Source organism: Puma concolor, chromosome B2 (assembly GCF_028749965.1).
Source record: "Puma concolor isolate L17-30 chromosome B2, mPumCon1.1.hap2, whole genome shotgun sequence".
Classification (NCBI taxonomy): Eukaryota; Metazoa; Chordata; class Mammalia; order Carnivora; family Felidae; genus Puma; species Puma concolor.
Window position 1 is genome coordinate 54178610 of NC_141671.1, and position 20569 is coordinate 54199178.

Below are 20569 nucleotides of genomic sequence, written 5' to 3' on the forward strand. Positions count from 1 at the left end.
GTATTTAGTATCATCTGCCAAATATAGCCAACTCTAACTTTTATATGTCATAGGTAGACAGAGATAAAATCCCCACGCCCAAAAATGTAACCATAATAAATGGAAGAGTTTACTTTTTCCCACAGTTATGAGAATAAAAAAGAAAGTCTTTTGGTGTTCAGGCCGAACTCGAAACAAAATCGCTCAAATTCTGTTTTATAATTTCGATGCCAATCTCTAACTAATGAAGTAACAATCCACAGCACTGTTGCAAAGCTAAAAAAAAAAAAAAATGGGGTTTTATACAAACACTGACAGGCTCTGACCATCAGTGGCACTAGAAGGCGCCACCATAATTGCAGTCTCCTCAAAACATAACTTATTTCAGGCTAAGCAGGCGAGCCAATATTTTGTATTTTAATTAAGAAACCTGGACTTTGTTTATAATAATTGACTGTTAGGTCAGTTCTTGCCAGGATAGGCTTGTAAAAGAGAATTTTTGCCTCAAGTAAGCTTTCGTTTAAGATTTTGGAACAGATTTAAAATTTGGAATTGAAATCTTTTTCAGTCATTTATTTTAGCATTCATTGTAATATTAATAGTTTAAGAATACATTTGTGGAGATTTCCAACATGCTCATCAATGGCCGTAAATACTGATTTGCTCCCTGAAGAAAACTTTTAGTCATACTGATGAAAATATATTGTCTGCTATGAACACAAAAACCAAATTGTTTCCCTCATTAACAACTTAGACCAGGAAAAAAGAAATCAATGCTTGCATAGTGTTACAGGATGCATCAATCAGTAGTCAAGACAGAATAGAACACCAAAGAGATAATCTAGTAACAGATAAATTATCTGAGATGTGAAGCACCCATATACTACTTTTGAAAATGTCTATTTGGGGGCTATTCAAATGAAAGCATTCTATACAATGAATCCTTTAAGGTTCCTATTGTCAAATTTTTTTTCTTTTCAATCATAATTATTTTTTGGCACATGTGGTAATAGCAATATTACTTAATATTGTTTTAAAAGCAAATTAGAGGCAGAATACATGTGTAAATTATACCTCTCACAAATGAGGTTCCAAAGGAAACCAAATGGAACACTGCCACCTTTTGGTTATATAATTTGTAAAGTTGCAAAAGTTTACTGTACAGTGTTTCAATGAAAATATTTAGACATACTTGCAGCTTTTAGAAATAGCAATCCTATTTCTGTTAACATATGAAACTTTCCATCTTTAAATTTTTGTTTCTCAGTTGTAGTCCTTTAAGTATTTCAGTTTTTATTTTGCAAGTTTGTCCCCCAACTCTTGAACTTTAGTACCTGGAAACAATTCTTCCTGTTTATTTTGTAAAGAAGGGCAAGTAATGACCTCGTAATGAAAAACACAAAGAGACTTTTATATCCTAGGGCTCTGTTGTGAACATTTCTATTACTTCTCTTTATACCATACCACACCACCACCCTAAATAACAGGATTTTTCAATGATACACTCAAATTCCCCAAAGCACTAATTGCATTTCTTTAGCTAGAAGGATTTATGCCTTCTCACCCCATAAGTGTTTTATGTATATAGTTTTAAATTATAGGGTAAAAAAATGATACAGTAGGTGCCTAGACACATATAGGGAGTAATTGGTGGGTGAGAAGAAATGAAAGGCTATACATAGACATAGATTTCATTTAGGGCAAGATCTGAAGTTATGATGTCTAAGTATAAGGACAAAACAAAATAAGGAAAATTAAGAATGGGAGAATAGACAGCCTTATAAATAAGGTAAATAAAGGATAAATAATAATAAATAAGGTAAATAAAATAAATAAAATAAGGTAAATAAAAATAAAAATAAATATTTACCATATATGTATATATATGTATGTGTGTATATATATATATATATATATATATATATATATATATATGTGTGTGTGTGTGTGTGTGTGTGTGTGTAAAGAAAAGAAAGATAAAATCTTAGGTGCCAGCAACAAAGAAGAAATGTAAAAGCACGAATTTATAAAGTGACACAGTAGATGTTCAAGAAGTTATCAGGCTCAGGTAAAGCCTCATTTCTAGGAACTTCAGATTAAATGGCCATTTGGGATATGAACATGACCTTGGGACTTATGTGAGATTATATGTAGTACCTGAGATCCCTATTAAAAACAAGGAGAATGAAAAAATGATTCCTGAGTGGTAGAGGAATGGAATAGGATCACTACACCTGGGGAAGTCTGGATATCTCATTTAGCCTGAGAGTCTAAGTGGAAAAAAATAAAATTCTCCTTTAAAGATGAAAACTACAGACTTCATGGTAATATGCCCTCTTTCAGGATGGTAGCAAAATCCTCAAGTCGAGAAATTAAAAACTAGTCCTAAACCAATTGAACAAACATGACTACCTGTTGTCCCTTCAACAACCTATGGTCCACAGAATTCCAACAGGGAGTAAAATCCTTATTTAAGAGAAGTTCAAAATCAAAAATTACAAACCACATAAAGAAATGATCTAACAGAAGCAGGAGTCATCAAATAAATAGTGGGTGGTATAATACATTCAAAAACTGGAGGCAATAAAACCATCTGAAGTAGGACTATTTTAAAAACTATGCTTAAAATAGAGACAATAGAAACCATAATTAAAAAAAAAAAAAAAAACACCAGGACATTGAAACAAAAAGGAAGATATGAAAAACAAACAGAAATTTTAAAAATGTAATAATTGGCTTTTAAAAAATCAATGAATGATTTAAACAACCAATTGGAGGTGACTCGGTGTCTCAGTTGGTTAAGCAGCTGACTTTGGCTAAGGTCATGATCTCTCAGTTCATGGGTTTGAGCCCCGCATCAGGCTCTTTGTTGACAGTTCAGAACCTGGAGCCTGCTTCAGATTCTGTGTCTCCCTCTCTCTGTGTCCCTCCCCCACTCCTGCTCTCTCTCTCTCTCTCTCTCTCTCTCTTTTTCTCAAAATTAAATAAACATTAAAAAAATAAGCAACCAGCTGGACATAGCTGAAAGAAAAATTAATAAACTATAAGATTTAGAAAGTTTATGCATATTCACTATGAAAAATAAAGAGGAAAATATTTGAAAATGAAGTATTAGATATCTCTGCAAAACATCGTGGCAGGTTTCTCTTCAATAAATTTAGGTTGTTTGCCTCAGTGTAATAGTTATAAACCAATTTCAAGACCAACTAGACTAGTATCCCCCACCATTGGACTCTCAAAAATTGCTTGAAATAATCATAGAAAAACTTTTCTGCGAGAATTGCCAAATAGTAAGCATGGTTTTCAAATTATTGAAGTTAAGAATTTTCACACATTCTACAATGCAGAAATTTGAATTGCTCATGAAAATTCTAGCTTTTGCTTTACATACTCTTGCCATGATAGGCAGCCTCAGAAATCACTTCCTGGTGTTCAAGCCTTAGAATAATCACCACCCTAATTGTGGATTGAACTTATGGACTTGCTTCTAATGAGTAAAATACAGAAGTAATGGGACTTTCTTCCAATATTAGGTTAAAAAAAGATTGTAGTCTCTACCTCAGGTGCTCTGTCTTTCCCACTCTCTGGCTCTCTCTTTCAAGTCACCAGCCATCCTGCTGTGAGGACATTCAGACAGCCTATGAGGTGAGAAATTGAGGCCTACTAGCCACCACGTGAGTGAACTTAGAAGCATATCTTCTGAGGCCTATCCACAGCCACATGAATGATCTTGGAAGCAAAATCTCTGGCCCCCTCCAACCCCATCAAACCCATCAGATGATACCACAAATACCAACAGCTAAGATCTTGAGCCATGGGCATCTATTTATTCTGGGGTCACATTCTTGACCCAGAAAGTATAAAGTATTATAAAATAAGAAATGTTTATTGGCTTAAGCTTCTTAGTTTGGAAGGTATGATGTAGTGATGGATTATTTCTTTTTAAGAATTTTTATTTGAATATAGTTAGGCATTGATTTTATGTAGTAGTTAATATATTAAATACTTTAGTTAATGCATTAATACATTAGCTACATGCATACAATGCCATGTTAGTTTCAGGGTGTACAACATAGTGATTCAACTTCTTTCTATGTTATGTTATGCTTACCACAAGTGTAGCTACCATCCGTCTCCATTTAATACAATTACAATACCACTGATTATATTCACTATGCTGTACCTTTTATTTCTGTAACTTATTCATTCTGTAACTCAAATCCTGTCCCTCTCACTCTCCTTCACCCATTTTGCCCATACCCCTTCCATCTGGCAACCATCAGTTTGTTCTCTATTTATAGGTCTGATTCTGCTTGTTTATTCGTTTGATTTTTTTTTAGATTCCACATACCAGTGAAATCATATATTTGTTTCTTAGTTTGACTTATTTCACTTAGCATAATAAGCTCTAGGTCCATCCATGTCATAAGTGATACGATCTCAACCTTATTTATGGCTATGTAATACTCCAGTTTATATGTGTGTGCGTGTGTGTGTGTGTGTATGTATACACACATATACATACATACAACATTTCCTTATCCATTTATCTATCAATGGCCATTTATGTTGCTTCCACATCTAGGCTATTATAAATAATGCTACCATAACATAGAGATCCACGTATCTTTTTGAATTCATGTTTTCATTTTCTTTGAGTAAATACACAGTAGTAGAATCTATTGGACCATATATTATTCCTATTTTTACTTTTTGAGCAAGCTTCATATTGTTTTCCACAGTGGCTATACCAATTTACATTCCCAGCAACAGTGTACGGGGTTCCATATTTTTCACTTCCTCACCAACACCTGTTATTTCTTGTGTTTTTCATTTTAGCCATCCCAATAGGTATAAGGTGATATCTCATTGTGGTTGATTTTCTTTGATGATGAGTGATGTTGAGCATCTGTTCATGTTTCTTTGGCCATCTCTAAGTCTTCTTTGGAAAAATACCTATTTAGATCCTCTGCCCATTTTTTAATCAGATTGTTTTTTTGATGTTGAGTTGTTTATTTGTATATTCTAAGTATTAACCTCTTAGTGGGTTCATCATTTGCAAATATCTTCTCCCATTCAGTAGATTGCCTTTTTGTTTTGATGATTGTTTCTCTTGCTGTGCAAAAGCTTTTTATTTTGATGTAGTCCAATAGTTTATTTTGCTTTTGTTTCCCTTGCTTTAGCAGACATATCCAGAAAAAAGTGTTGTGATGACCAATGTCAGAGAAATTACTGCCTGTGTCCTCTTCTAGGATTTTTATTTCAGGTCTCAGATTTAGATCTTTAATACATTTTGAGTTTATTTTTGTGTATGGTATAAGAAAGTGGTCCAGTTTCACTCTTTTTTCATAAAGCTATCCAGTTTTCCCAAAACCATTTATTGAAGAAACGATCTTTTCCCCATTCTATATTCTTGCCTCCTTTGTCATAAATTGACCACAAAAGCATAATTTTATTTCTGGGCTTTCTGTTCTGTTCCATGATCTATGTGCCTGTTTTTGTGCCAATATCATACTGTTTTGATTACTATGCCTTTGTAGTATATCTTGAAACCCAAAATTGTGGTACCTCCAGCTTTGATTTTCTTTCTCAAGTTTTCTTTGGCCATTCAAGGCTTTTTGTGGTTCCATATTCATTTGAGTTGTATTTGTTCTAGTTCTCTGAAAAACACTCTTGGTATTTTGATAGGGATTGCATTTAATGTATAGTTTCTTACATGAGTAATATTCCCTTTAGTTTAGGAGAGTTATTAGCATCAATATCTCAACACTTACAATGGAAAGTTAAATAATATCACTTGATAGTCCAATTTTTTTTTTTTAATTTTTTTTCAACGTTTTTTATTTATTTTTGGGACAGAGAGAGACAGAGCATGAACGGGGGAGGGGCAGAGAGAGAGGGAGACACAGAATTGGAAACAGGCTCCAGGCTCTGAGCCATCAGCCCAGAGCCCGACGCGGGGCTCGAACTCACGGACCGCGAGATCGTGACCTGGCTGAAGTCGGACGCTTAACTGACTGCGCCACCCAGGCGCCCCTTGATAGTCCAATTTCTAAAGAATATGGATCTGCCATCAATCAACTTTAAATATGAACTTTTTTTTTCCAGTTGAGGCAATTTATTTGCACATATGTATCATATCCCTAGAAAGAATCCCAGAATTTTCTTTCCTGTGTGTTTTGTCTTGCTTCTCCATGGTCCAGCTGAGACTGTTAGTACAATGAAACCAAACTGGCAGAATGAGGGCAGATTACTCTGCAATTTTTCTAGATCTTTCAGTTATACATCAAATCGGGCTGATCACCATGGAATATACATCATCAAGAGTAAACTCTAGGGTAAACTATGGACTTTGAGTGATTAATATGTGTCAATGTAGGTTCATCAATTTTAACAAATGTGCCACTCTAGAGGGGGATGTTAATAGCAGGGAAGTCTATGAATGTGTGGGGGTAGAAGGTATATGGGAAATCTCTGTACTTCCCTATTATTTTTACTGTGGACCTAAACCTGCTCTAAAAAATAATAAAGTCTTTAAAGAATCAATCACATAAAAAAATGCTGGTAGAAAAATAATTTCTCATGGTTTCTAAGCTTTGTTACCTGTGTGATATCAATTACTTCATCAAAGTTCATTCCTGGAAACTTCACCTCTTCTTCATCTACCTTCATAAATTCTGAATTCTAAGAAAACATTTTTGAAAAGCTTTTGTTATGTTTAATATCTTTTTAATTCATATATAATTTATCATATTTCTACCCATAACATAAGCTTGTCATTTCATGGCTCTATTTTTTAATTTTAATATCCTGTTTAGAATTGATTTCATTAAATAAATGAAATTCAAGTTTAAAAAAAAATCTGGGCTGATCATTCCACGCTTGTTTAACTTGCCCATGAGGTTCACAACAATTTTCCCAACTCTGTGATCTTCAACGATTTCAAATTCGCCAATATAACCATGCTTCATCAACACGGTTAGAAACTGGACCATGACTTTGGAGCATGGCCTAATTAATAAGAACCTGGCATTTGACTCTCTTTTTGGCATTGTTCATGCTCTTGAGAGCATCTGCCAGGCCATTCATGCACACCATTATGGTGACACAGAAAGATGGTGTAAAGAGCTAGAGATATCAACAGTTTTTACTCATCAAAGAAATTAGTTATCAAAATCCATTTTCTAAGTTTTCAAAATTGCCAAAAAACAAGGTATTTAGAAAAGGTAATCTAATGGGGGCTCCTGGATGGCACATTTAGTTAAGCATCTGACTTGATTTCAGCTCAGGTCGTGATTTCACAGTCCTGAAATCGAGCCCCACAACAGGCTCCATGTTAGGCATAGAACCTGCTTAAGATTTTCTCTCTTCCTCTCCCTCTGCCCCTCTCCTGTTCTCTTTCTCTCCCTCTCTCTCTCCTTCTCTCTCTCAAAAAAAAAAAATCTAATGGATATGCCATCCATACATTCCTTGAGACAACTTGATCAAAGAATATAGTATAATGTAAGCTCAGAATGTTAACTTAGAATTGCTATAACGCTGATGTTGAAAACACTGTCCATCTCTAAGTATGTCCCTATTCAAAACATTGTGTAACATTTTTATTTTAAAATTTAGTACCAGGGAAACATGTTTCTTCTATAATTGCATTCATTCATTTATACAATAAAGAGTTTATTTAGTGTCTTACCATAAGTGAAGCCTTTAGGTTGGTAGTGGGAATACATTTGCTAGAAAAAAAAGTATCTGCTCTCACAGAAGTAGCTGTCTAAGAAACAAGCCAGCAATAAACACTGATCACAAGGAAAAAGATCTTGAAAGTGGAAGTTTTAACCAACCCCTTAAAATGGCAAATATCAGACATCAACAAGAAGTGCTAAGCAAACATAAGAATTTTCAAAGGAGGTTTATAAAAACCAGCTAAACACCCAGTAAGTTCTTCACCTTAGGAGTAGAGGAGGATCAAAAGTAGAAAAAAAAAAAAAAAAAAAAACTGCTGGCACGTTGTGAATTCCTTCTCCTTTTCAGGGGAAAGAATTGGGGAGGGTGTCTGCCTCTAACATCAAACTTAATTACAAGGATTTCATTCAGACACCTCAGAGAACATGGTCATATATGCCTTAGAGTTGGGATTTACAGTGGCTGGTGTTCTACTTTGACCTAAAAAATGTAAAGGCGAGAAACCAATGGCTAACTGCTCTGATAATGGGGCAAAGGGAGGTGGCTGAGTTGAGATAGGCCTGTATTCCCAGCATCTGATAAAGCCACAGATATTTTGGGGGATTTTCATAGGCCAGATCTGGGCCACAAATGGAGGAGAGTCTGTAATGCTGAGCTGTGTTAGAGCCTAGCCCAGAAAGGCTACATAAGGAGTGACCTGGTTACAGTCAATACAACTTAAAATCACCCCAGGCTTCTTAGAGCCTACAAAAGAAAGAAACCACAAATGAAAGCATCACCTACATCAGATAGTACGTTAAGAGGCCCCTGGTGATGCGGCGTAGCAACAGGCCTAAATCATCCACATAAATACTTTATAAAAGAAAAGGGTCACTGTTGAACATCTGTAGGCCCAGAGAACAGGAAACAAGGACAGGAAAAGTTCCAATCTGCTGCTTTTATTTCCCTGCATTAGTTCCCCAAGGCTGCCATAACAGATTACCACAAACTGGCTGGTTTATAACAACACACACAACACAGCGCTGAATGCTCCAGGTCTGAAATCAAGATGTCAGCCAGGCCATTGCTCTCTCTAAAGACTCGGAGGGGTGGGGGGGGTGGGCAGGGATCCTTCTCTGTCGCTTCCAACTTTTCCTTATTGTCAGTAATCCTTGGTTTATCAATGTATCCCTCTAATGTCTCCCTCCTTCACAGGGTTTTCTCCCTTGTGTGTGTCTCTCTCTTCTTCTTATAAGGACATCAGTCATATTAGATTTGGGGACCACCCTAATCCAGTATGACCTCATTACAACCAACTACATCTATAAGGACCCTATTTTCAAATAAAGAGGCATTCTGAGGTTCTGAGTGGACATGAATTTTTGAGGACACTACTGAACCACATATGCTCCCCTATAAGTGATCTTTCAAAGGTAGCTGGTGGTGCAGGAGGTGAGCAGTTAATGAGAAGAAAAAATTCTGATCATGTCACCTTCAACCTCTCCCCCAACTCCTTGCTCACTTTTCTTGCTTAATTCTACATTTTCATGTTATGCTACCCTCTGTCTTTCAGTCACGTTCGTTCTCTCAGTTCCTCAAACTTGCCACATTCTCTCCTGCCACAGGGATGATCCTTCTACTGGGAATACTCTTCTTGAATATGCACTGAAATTATGTCCACTGTCCATACCTTCAGAATTCACATGAAATATCACCTTCTCAGGACCCAAACTTTAGTTATCAGTCTTGTACCAGTCCATGGCAAGGCTTTATGACAAAATGAACAAAAAATTAACTATGGTAATGATGATACCACAATAAAGATAGATCAGTAAATTGATGGAGAGACAGATGTGTATGCATGTGTATGTAAATTTAAGCACAGGAATTAATATAATTGCAAAGTGTGCTTTCTTGAGAAAGACTATTTTTTTTATTCTGAGATTTTGCCTTTCTTGCTTTTTTTATATTAAAATATACCTTATGTTAGCACATTATAGTGTTAGCAGATGGCAAGACTTCTTTATTGTCCTGAATTGTCAAAAATACATAAAAAATTTTAAACTGACAACATCATGTAAGTAAAATTTGAAATTGTATTGGCTTATGAAACTAAAAGTCCAGGAATCACACAGAATCTAATGGTAAGACGCCTATTCAGGCCACAAGGGGAGAAAAACATGGAAAAACCCTCATTATACTAAAAGTACTCTCCTTTCACTTCTATTGCCTGTTATCCCATGTGTTTTACTCTGTCACCCTCACAGCTACTAAACCTATTATTTCTATATTCACCTTTGATCCCTCTACCATATTTCTCAATCCATTCACTCAGTATTGCCTTACTCGGCATAGTCCAAATGATGACTCACTTCAGAACCATCCTTCATCAAGTCTCTGAATTCCTCATCTCCCTAAATTTCTAACATTCCCATCTCACAAATCTACTTCTTTGAAGCCTACCAAGTGAACATTTTCTCTGCTTCTGTTCACAGAGTCATGCTGTATCAGTCAGGCCTTCATCACCACACCACAAGTCATTTATTACTATTACCACATTGTAGATAGTAATATTTTTACAGTGGCTTCTCCAGGCTAGCCTAGTAAACTCAACTCCCCATCCCGATTCAACACCCTTCTTCAGCCCGTGTGGTAATTTACTGAGAACATTTAACAACTGTGAAATTAATTCCCTTTCTATCTTCAAATGATTCTGTGACACCAGATATTTTCTTTTCCTTTTCTGTGTCATGCAAAAAGTTGCCTGGAACCTTTCCAATCTCCTACACGTGGAATAATTCCATACAAGCCTACTCTGCCTGAGGTTATCCTCTACCACCAACTCCATTTTTAATGTTTTCTACCATCCAACATTGGTCTCCGTATAATACAAACTTTTGTTTCCACCTTCCAGTCCCTCAAATTATCAATCTCTCTCTCAGATGAACTTCCACCATTTGATCATTATCCATTTTGTAGACTACCAGTATTAATATTTTGTTCCCACCACTTAGCTGAAACTGTTTTCTTACATGCCAACTCTGAAATCCTGTTTATACTATAAAATGTATTTTCTCCATTCTTGATTTTTCTGATATATTCCAATAGCGTTTGACATTATAATTGCAATATTTAACAATGTCAACCCATTATTTTACCTTGACACTATTTCGTCTGTTGAGTCATATGCCACTGACTCTCCTCCTTCTCTTTGTATATTTAGAAAAGCTTCTGATGGGTCTTTTTCACTATCTCTTCATCTTCTACTGTCCCACTAAGTATATGTAGACATACATGTACATGCAGTTATTTATAATTTGTATAATATATGTACAAACTTTTGCAATTTGTCCACTTTTAGTTTCATTTTTCCCAAACAGATAATGTCTATTTCTTATGGCTTAACGAATACCATCCTGCAGATTATTACCAAACTAACATTCTTAATTCTGACTTATTTCTTACTTTAAGACCCACATTTCTAGTTGCCCACTGATATTTAAAACTGAATAAGTCAATGGCCCCTTGGTCTCAATATGTGCAAAATGAAATTTATTTGTTCTCCTTCAAACCCAGAGTCCTTTTTTATTCCATAAAGAGTCACTATCTGTTACGTTTTCTGCACTCTGATGCCATAGATGCCTTGAGCAATACCAAGATATAAAATACAGTTTTGTACCCTTAGCAATAACAATTCTACCCTTAGGTCTAGTGGAGAAGATAGAAATATACGATTTATTGTATTTTGATAGAGCTAAGCCCAGATTGTTGTGGGTGTCTGTCGCAGACTTAAAGTGATCCCAGAAGAATTTCTAAGAGGATCATCTCCAAGTTGCCATGTTCTGAACAAAATGCAAATTACTAAAAGAGCTCCTGTTCATTTTTTCTTTGAGATTGTTTAGCAATAGTGTTCAAGCTTATATGTACATCACTATAACCTCTAGAACTGTGGACCCCCAAAGTGCCTGGACCCCAACTGAAAATCCTGATTTAACAGAGTCAGAGTGGAGATAAAAACATTTTATTTTTCCAAACTTCTCTACTTTAAACCTTCATACTTATTTAGAATCTTATTGATTGCTCCCTTATTGGCAAGAACCAAGATCGACTACAGAAAGGAAGAGTTCTTCAAAACATGGGAAAGCAATTCCTGAACATTAAAAACTGAAAGAATACCATGGGCTACTCTCATATGCTCATTTCTTAGAAAAATCCCTCCATGACTTCCAAGACCACCTGGTATCCTTGAAAGTAGAGATTTTTTTGCTTTTTCACTGCGGGGACTTCAGAGCTAGATGATGCTACATACATTGTTAGCTATTCAGTAAATGTTTATGAATTAATTAATTAGCTAATGAGAACCAATGAACACTGGCTGAGAAATATTCTAGGAAGATGTAAGAGCAAATATAAATTCTTTGAGGTCAGAAAAAGCATGTATATTCAAGGATAGGATGCAAAGATGATTGTAGACAGGGATAAGGCCCAAGAGGTAAGCATGATTCAGATTTGTAAAGGGCATTGGATCTCATGTTATACTTTTGAGACTTTATCCTAAAAGTTATGGGGAGCCTCTGAAGAAAATGTTAACAAGTATTGTGTAATTGAACAAATTTAAGTCATAATGATAAGCCATAAACTCAGGTGGGCAAAAAATAATAATAATAAATTTAACATTTATTTTTGATAATTCACTGTAGTCTCAATTTTTAATCTCTATTATCATACTTTACTAAATATTATGGAAACATGGTTATTTCTTATTTAAATACTTTCTATTCAAAACTTTCCTTCCTTCTACTCTCATTTCTGCAGGGGATATTTAATTCTATGTCATGAAAGGAAGGCATCTCATTTCTGGCCTTTTGCTTCTATCCATACTACCATCTACAGAAATGCAGAGTCAGGTAGGTTCCCAGGATTTTAAATGGGTTAACTGGATGGATGATATTATCATTCACCAAGAAAAAAAGTAGAGGAATATGAGCAGGTCTGTGGAAGGATCAGAGTGGAGAATGCTATCTTTGCAGAGCCTGGGAGACAATCAAGAGATTAACTCAAGCAGGCAGAAAGGCATCTGGGATTTGGACCTCAGAAGAAAGGGCTGAGCTACAGATGGTGATGTGGATTTAGGATTTATCAACAGAATTCCTGGCAAATATAGGTGCTCAATAAATTCTTATCTAAAAAACATTAGAAATGATGAGTGAAACCATAGGAATTCATGTGTGGACTAATAAGATATGATGGCTGAAAATAGAAGGTTAGAAACATCAAGGTTTATGAAACAGGTTGAGGAAGCATAGCTCTTTAAAGAGCCACATATGTAGGAAAAGAAACAAAGAGATAGTGGTGTCACAGAACCCAAGATACCAGAGAGTTCAAAAGCATGGATTAATTACCATTCTCAAATAGCTCAGCGAGGTCAAGTAAGATAAGGAATAGAAATTGCCTGTTGTATTAAGCCAGAGATTGATCTTCAAAGACCTTTACCTAAAAAATTTTGGTGGGGTGGCCTTGATGGAAAACAGATTTCAAACTGTATGGAAAATGAAATAGTAAGTGAGGACGACTATTTAAAAAAAAAAAATCTTAAGTGTAAAAGAAGGGGAGAGATAGGTTTGCTACTGAAGGAAAAGCTACGGTAAAAGAAAGTTGGAGAGTTGGTTGCATTTAGAATGGCAAAACATATTTTTTTTTCTCTTGTCAGTCAACATGTTAGTCTCAGATCTCTGGTTTTAATCTCTTCCTTCTCTACATCACCTATAGCAATGTCATTTGCTACATTCTGTCAATTCCTCCTGGGAAACACTTCTCACATTGCTTATTTCATTCCCCCTACTAACACTCTTCTAAAGTGTAATACCTTCTTAACCCTCCTTAAGTCACCTCACACAACAATTTTACATTATCTTACCAAAGTACTGCTTTCATCACATCATGCATCTTCACATTTTTTCAATACATCCCTATTGCCTATCACATAAGACAGACACTACTTTTACTTATGGAGAAAAAACAAAAAAGCACTCAAAATTCCCACTCGGCTCATGGAATTAAACTTCATTTGTACCACACTCTACCATTTGTCATACCATTCCCTCTGTCTAAAGATAATATCCTCCCCACTTTTCCAAATTCCACTCACCATCTAAGATTCAGTCCAGACATCATCTCAACAATGATATTTGCCTTTGATCTCCTCAAGTGGAAGAGATCCTTCTTTCCCAGACTGTCTGAGAGTCTTGAATTCCAACAGCTCCTATCACACTTTTCACACACCGTATTTACTAAAGCTATTGGTGTGTTTAACTCTTCCTGTGAGAGAGTAAGCAGCTTGAAGATAGATAACATGCCTTGTGTATCTCTCAGCCCTCACTGAGCCTTCCTTATATAGTACATGTCCAATAATACAATAAGTACATGAATCTATTTGTCAGCAATAGGAGTGCAAGAAGAGTCAAGAAAAAAAAAGCAGTTGCAAAAAATTAATATAAAAGTATTTTACTATCTATGCAGGAACTGAGACATTCAAATGCCTCTATCATCATCATTATCATCATCATCATTTTGGAATTTCACAGATCATATGTACAGAGCCCTCTTAATTAGGACTGTAAAAATTAGTTTTAAAAAAATGAATTCAATATACACAAATAAGAATGATACTAACAGTAGAGTCTCCAGCATACATTAAGAGCACTGTAGATCTGCATACTGTAAAGGGATCCGATGTCTTCTGGGCAGTGTTAGGGACCTATAGAAAGCGCCCTTGCTTATGATCCTGAGAAATGTAGAAGCAAATGAGAAGATTAAGAACAATGGTCCCATGGAAAGTTTTAAACTAAGAAATAATTTCACTCTGATTCAGCAAGTAAGTTTGGAGTGTATTTCATGTGCAAAATACTTGCATTTACATAGTGCGGAATAGACTGATGGCAAGATACAAGACCTCTTCAAGAATTGTATAGCCTAATGAGAGAGACAGAAAGTTATTAACAGCAGGATATTATTTTGCTCGAGCCTCAAAGGCCCAGCACACACTTAAGATGTTCATGGCAATCACCAGGGATGACAGTCATGGCCCCAATGCAGCTCCCAACTGGCTGCAATCTGAGGCAGCCATAGTGGCACCGCCTCAGCCTCTCCAGACAGGAACCAGAAATCATCCACTGGACAACTCGGGCACCTTCAGCCCTGGCTTCTCATTGTAGAGCTGGGGCCTCCCAGGTGTGATGGCTGCTGCCCACTACAGAGGGAGAGCTCAGCTCTCCCGCCATCCTGCCAGCATTTCTCTTCCCTCCGCCCCTCCCATCTTGCAATTTGGAGTAATTCTACACCAGCATTGTCTAGTAGGAGTATAATGCCACTCAGTGACCCACACACGTAATTTTGAATTTTCTGGTAGCCACAATTTTAAATGGTACAAAGAAAGGAGTAAAATTAATTTTAATAATGTACTCATTTAACTCAATATATCCAACATGTAAGCATTTCATGTTATCAAAAAAATATTAGTAACTCATTTTGTACTTTTTACATTAAGTCTTTGAAATATAGTGTTGTACTTTACAATTACAGTGCATTTCAGTGTAGACTAGCCACATTTCAAGTGCTGAATAGCCATATGTACATGTTAGCTACCATACTGCACAGCATAGTGCTAGACATTGATATCCATAGGGAGACTGAAGTAGAAAAAAATACTCAACAAAACACAGTTGGGTTTGTCTGCCTTGTTCTTCCCAGACTGCTCCAATAACCAGCTCCTGGCAAAGACATGTGGTCCTCTAAATGGGAATCATCATGTATAATTATATTTATGACCTGGAGATTCTACCCAATGTTGAATATAAAGTGACACTGGGTATTCCTCCTATTCCTGATTCAAAAACGAACATTTCTAACATTTTCCCATTAAGCACAATATTTGTTCTAGATGGTCAGTATATACAGTCTTTAGTTCTCAATTTGTTAAGGTCTTTCTTTTTTTTTTTTTTAATGTTTATTTATTTTTGAGAGAGAGAGAGAGTGTGTGTGTGAGAGAGAGGCAGAGGGACAGAGAGGGGGACAGAGGATCCGAAAGAGGCTCTGTGCTGACAGCAGAGAACCAGATGCAAGGCTGGAACTCGTGAACCAGGAGATGGTGACATGGACCAAAGTTGGACAGTCAACTGACTGAACCACCCAGGTGCCCCAAGGTCTTTATTTTTTAATCATCAATGGGTTTTGAATCTTATCAAGTCACTTATGTACTTCTATTGAGAAAAGCATCTATTTCTTTTCCCTTCCTTAATCTGGTATTACGGCAAATTCATTAATAGATTTTCTAATATCAAGCCAAACTTGAATTTCTGGAATATAAGAATTTCCATATATACTTTTAGTATATCATCTGAATTCAGTTTGTCAATATTTTGCTTGGGATTTTTATTTTTGCATATGTGTTCAAGAGTAGATTGGTCTATAATTAGCTTTTCTTTGTTGCCTATATCTAATCTTGATACCAAAGTTATTTATATGAATGGGGGAGTGTTCCTGGTTTTCCCTTATCTGAAAATTTTCTATGACTGAAATGATTCATTTATTTAAAGGTTTCTAGAACTCACTCATAAAATTGCCTTGATCTGATGTATCCTTTGAGAAGAGATTAACTAATGATTTAATTTCTTTCAATATTATCAACAACTCAGATTTTATATTTTAAAAAAAACACAACAAAAGACAGACTCAAGTAAAAGCCATACCAGCGATACTGAGAAAACTGCTATGGAAACATGAAGATCAACACTGCCAAGGAGAAATGGAAAAGTAGCAAGTGTAACCCTGACTTAAGATGTGAAAGTTGAGTAGAATGTTGATGGAGGGCAACTGGAGTTGGGTAGGAGAGGAAGCGGCAATCCTAACCCAGTGTATCACATGAGCAAAGTTTCAAAAGCACCCACTTGTGTACTATGTTCCTGGAATAGTAAATGGTCCAGCCTGCGTGCACTGCATGGGAAAATACAGAAAAAATAGGAAAGCAGGCCGGAAAATGTAATTCCATGCTAAGGATTTGGACCTAATCTTACTAATTACATGCAGGATATCAAAAATAATAGAACTGATTCCTTATCTTTGTTCTTTGATAGGACTGCCTAATATTATAAGTCAGCATGTATTATATTCCCTTAGTCTGCTTTTCTCAAAGATTTCTAAACTTATAATGCCCTTCTTCTACTGTGTTCTGAAAATGTTCTGAGGGACTAGCCAAAGGCTGTATTATATCTTGAATGCCTTTGCTTTTTAAATTTTATCTGAAAGGAGAGAATCGAACCCATAATTAAACACTTATTTCATCAGATAAAATAATGATTTTATCTGGAAAACAAAAAATAAAATGGAAAAGTATGAAAACTTAGAAGTTTCTTTAAGACCAATTGAATATATATCTGAATTATTTTTTCATTTTATTATAACTTTACATTTTTTCTATACTAGCCAGTTTAATGCTAAAATATTTTTACAAACTACTGTGCTATATAAGTACTGAGATTCTGGCAGATTCCTGGCCCCAGGAATTTAGCCACTTGACAAATGCTGGGGTAGGGGGAGATAACTACAGTTTATTGACTACTGCTATGTGCTAAGCATTAAACTATGTGTTTTGCATATATAATCGTATTTACTTTCCACAATATCTCTTTAAGCTAGATATTAGCATTTGTTTAGATTAATGATGCAGCTTAGGTAATGAAATTTAAACATTCAACAGACAATTTTAAGTTAACTTAAAAATAAATAAAGGCATGTATACTTTCAAAAATATTTGTTGGATAAAACAATGTTTAACAGCTTGTACATGTACTACTTGGCAGGCTCAAATTTAACTCAGGTGTCTGATCCAAGGGCCTTGATCCTAAACGTGTTTTATTGATTGTCTGTAGCATATTTATGAAAACAATATTGTCTAAATGAAGAGATGATTATTATTAGATAAAGCTAGATTTCTTATAAAACTCTTCTTATATAAACTACTTAAGTCATCGCCAGGCACATAAAAAACAATCAGTTGATAGCAATCGTTATTATTAATGTAATTAACAATATTTATCAATAAGATAAGCCCAGTCAAAATATTAAGCAGTAAAATTTCTATTTAAAAACTGAATTACTATGTTGGAATTCACCAGATGACTATAAATTCTTCACTTTACTTTGGAATAAAAGAGCTCTTGGGAGAAGGATCTGTGTGAAATGGATACGGAGGCTTTGTATCTGCTGCAGAGGCGAAGAAAGGGTAAGAGCCAAGACATTGTGAGGAAAAGTTCAGCGTATTTGTTTTTCTTTTCCCCAGGCTCAGATTTCCAGAGGGGCCCCAAACATAAGCAGAAAAATAAGAAGGGGTTGGCCGGGAAGGGGGGGGGGGGGAGTTGAAAGGTAAGGTTTAGATAAACGTGACTCATCTGTTCAGAGAAAAGGGGTTGAATTCCAAAGAGATAATGGAAAAGATCACCCCTGAGGAGGAGGACAGGCAGAGACAGGGCTCAGGCTGGGTCAGTGTTTTGAAGAACCAAGGAAATAAGTTCCTATTAGATCAAAAAAGTCAAATAGAGATTTTATGGCAAAGAGAGCTTATAAACCAAGAAATCATTCAGAATTGGTCAGGAAGCCCATGACAGCATAGAATGATACAGCTGGCAGCCAGACAGCAGCCAAACTTGAATATTCAGTGTTCTGCCAAAAGATACCAAGTTAGGGGTGGCTGTGTGGCTCAGTCAGTTAAGCATTCAACTTCGGCTCAGGTCATGATCTCATGAACAGGCTCACGAGTTCAAGCCCCAAGTCCAGCTCTGTGCTGGCAGCTCAGAGCCTGGAGTCTGCTTCAGAGTCTGTGTTTCCCTCTCTCTATGCTCCTCACCCACGTGCTCGCTCGCTCTCTCTCTCTCTCTCTGTCAAAAATAAAAATAATAAACATTTTTTAAAAAACATTAAAAATAAAGATACCAAAATGGAGGTTTTAAAAGTACTCAAACTGAAATAAACAGTATTTAAGAGAAAAATACTTGTAGTCTCATGAAGTGATTTTTTTAAAGGAAAACCAAAGGACAAAAGCCTATCTATATCTTATTCTCTAAGTGTCTATCTACAGTAATGAGAGGCACCAAAAGACATAATTAATGAAGAAGGGATGATGTCAACACCTCTAAAGGTACTTTAATGCCTGATTCGAAAGGAATCATGATAAAAACAAAGAATGAAAACATTTTGCCCAGAAGAAAATCATTACTGTTAAAAGCATTTAGTAGTAAGAATCTATTATGTAATAAAGTATCTGGAGGGAATTAATTTTTAAAAGAAAATTATTAAGGGATCCAAGGAAGATCATCTCTTTTTTTTAATTCATCTTGCTCCAACTGAAATTTGAAACAGAACATTTCCCACAGATTTAGAAATAATCTATTTAAAAATTAAGCATCTTACAAATGCAAAACATCCATTCATTTTTTCCCCCATGTAGAAAACTCCCAGGCATTGACCCAAATTAGTCTCCATGGACTAATGAAGGGCAATGACCCTGAGTGTAATGCAAGACTCCAAGGTCATGGCCAATTTGAGGAAGTGGATACATTTAAATTTTTCTCTAGACACTCAGATTTTTCCATTCTGTTCTTTTTAATTATTATTATTATTATTATTATTACTATTATTATTTTGGAGAAGGGCATGGGGGTTGAATTTGGAGAGGAACACTTTCTCACTAGTATTTTATGCATGTGTTAACTTAATAAAGCCAATACCATACTAATGTTGGAACTCAAATGTATCATTAATAACTTTTCCTATTGTCAGAATGCCAGAGAAAAAATAGAGAGCTAAATGCTATTTCCTGTTTTCTTACTTAAAATCTTCATCTCTCCCTCCTCCAGGACCTCAAGTCTTTTTCTTTATTAATTACACTTTAATAATTATTTTATTCATTTGAATGTTCATGAAACGACACAGAAAAATTCCTCCCCAGACCAAAGAACAAGGATGGAATTTGTGACCAGTACAATCAAATAATGTTACCTATTCATCATGGGTGTTGACATGATTGGGAGGAAAATACATGGGTAAGAGCAGAAATATGCATGGACCCAAAGGATAAAAGCGAACTTGTGACAATTTCAGTGATACTCGACCTGAGTTCTCCAGGAAGACTTTATTCTTTATTACAGAATGGTCTTCCTTTAACTGAAAAAGTCACTCATTTCAACCTTGTGCTTGAGCCAAAATTGGGAGGAGAATCAGGAAATCTACTTAGCCATTAGACACATAAATTTTCATTAGATAAATGAATTGCCACAACAGATTTTGCAGACTGGTTCTCCTGCCTATCAATAAGAATTTAAGAAGGTAAAGAGGGTATGGGGAAGAAATTCCCAGCACTTGTAGATAAGCAAAAGGCAAGAGAATTCACTTCATACCACCAGAAAATTTGAGTATCTAATTTGTAGGGCATGCTTTGAAGCACATAGGGAAATTAAGTCAGGAAAACGGGATGGAGTCAAAATGTAGACGATCTTGCTTTCCATGCAAGAAAATTTGGTCTTTCAGGAGTTGGTGGGGAGGGGCGAAGATTTTTTTTAGCAGATTATTTACCTAACCAACTACCCATAGGAGTAATGTGAAAGAGAGTGAAATAAGGAGACATTGAGAGAAGACCAGATGAGGCAATAATTCAAGGGGAAAAAGTTAGTTCATGAACTAGGAAAATGGAGAAGAGTGGGTGCTTTTTAACTATATTGCAGAGACCATTTCTAATAGTTTTATTTTTTATTTTTTTAATGTTTTTATTTATGTTTGAGAGAGAGAATGCAAGCAGGGGAGGGGCGGAGAGAGAGGAGGACACAGGATCCACAGCAGGCTCCATACTGACAGCAGAGAGCCAGATGTGGGGTTTGAACTC

General features: G+C 35.8%; 1 pseudogene; it reads right to left on the reverse strand.

Moving 5' to 3' along the window:
• Positions 1 to 6114: 6114 nt before the first annotated feature.
• LOC112862756 (small ribosomal subunit protein uS8 pseudogene) lies at positions 6115 to 7077 on the reverse strand (annotated as a pseudogene).
• Between the last annotated feature and the right edge of the window lie 13492 nt (positions 7078 to 20569).